This window comes from Galeopterus variegatus, unplaced genomic scaffold (assembly GCF_000696425.1).
Source record: "Galeopterus variegatus unplaced genomic scaffold, G_variegatus-3.0.2 Scaffold1649, whole genome shotgun sequence".
Taxonomy (NCBI): Eukaryota; Metazoa; Chordata; class Mammalia; order Dermoptera; family Cynocephalidae; genus Galeopterus; species Galeopterus variegatus.
In genome coordinates this window covers 6,446-7,787 of record NW_007727760.1, presented here as the reverse complement: position 1 = coordinate 7,787, position 1,342 = coordinate 6,446, and the positions used below count along the sequence as shown (strand labels likewise).

The 1,342-nt window shown below is 43.9% G+C and overlaps 1 pseudogene; it reads left to right on the top strand.

The window, feature by feature from the left end:
• LOC103594944 overlaps positions 1-1,318 on the top strand; it is a 15,624-nt pseudogene extending 14,306 nt beyond the window's left edge.
• Positions 1,319-1,342: the final 24 nt, after the last annotated feature.

Sequence of the window (1,342 nt, the reverse complement as noted above, 5' to 3'; positions counted from 1 at the left end):
ATCAAACATGATTACAGGCACATCTCAGGCTGACTGTGCTGTCCTGATTGTTGCTGCTGGTGTTGGTGAGCTTGAAGCTGGTATCTGCAAGAATGGGCAGACCCCATGAGCATGCTCTTCTGGCTTACACACTGGGTGTGAAACAACTGATTGTTGGTATTAACAAAATGGATTCTACTGAGACACCCTACAGCCAGAAGAGATATGAGGAAATCATTAAGGAAGTAAGCACCTACATTAAGAAAATTTGCTACAACCCCGACACAGTAGCATTTGTGCCAATTTCTGGTTGGAATGGTGATAAGATGCTGGAGCCAAGTGCTAAAATACCTTAGTTCAAAGGATGGACAGTCACCCATAAAGATGGCAATGCCAGTGGAACCACACTGCTTGAAGCTCTGGATTGCATCTTGCCACCAACTTGTCCAACTGACAAGCCCTTGCGTCTGCCCCTCCAGGATGTCTACAAAATTGGTGGTATTGATACTGTCCCTGTGGGCTGAGTAGAGACCAGCATTCTTAAACCTGGCATGGTGGTCACCTTTGCTTCAGTCAACACTACAACTGAAGTAAAGTCTGTTGAAATGCACCATAAAGCTTTGAGTGAAGCTCTTCCTGGAGACAACGTGGGCTTCAATGTTAAGAACGTGTCTGTCAAAGATGTTTGTCGTGGCAATGTTGCAGGTGACAGCAAAAATGACCCATTAATGGAAGCAGCTGGTTTCACTGCTCAGGCGATTATGCTGAACCATCCAGGCCAAATCAGTACTGGATTGTCACAAAGCTCACATTGCTTGCAAGTTTGCTGAGCTGAAGGAAAAGATCGATCAGCGTTCTGGTAAGAAGCTGGAAGATGGCCCTAAATTCTTGAAATCTGGTGATGTTGCCATTGTTCATATGGTTCTTGACAAGCCCCTGTGTGTTGAGAGCTTCTCTGACTGTCCTCTTCTGGGTCGTTTTGCTATTCGTGATATAAGACGGACAGTTGCTGTGGGTGTCATCAAAGCAGTGGACAAGAAGGCTGCAGGAGCTGGCAAGGTCACCAAGTCTTGCCCAGAAAGCTTGGAAGGCTAAATGAATATTATCCCTAATACCTGCCACCCCAGTCTTAATCAGTGGTGGAAGAACCGGTCTCAGAACTGCTTATCACAATTGGCCATTTAAGTTTAATAGGAAAAGACTGGTCAATGATAACAATGCATTGTAAAACCTTCAGAAGGAAAGGAGAATGTTTTGTGGACCATTTTGTTTTTGTGTGTCGCAGTTTTAAGTTATTAGTTGTTAAAATCAGTACTTTTTAATGGAAACAACTTGACCAAAAATCTGTCACAGAATTTTGAGA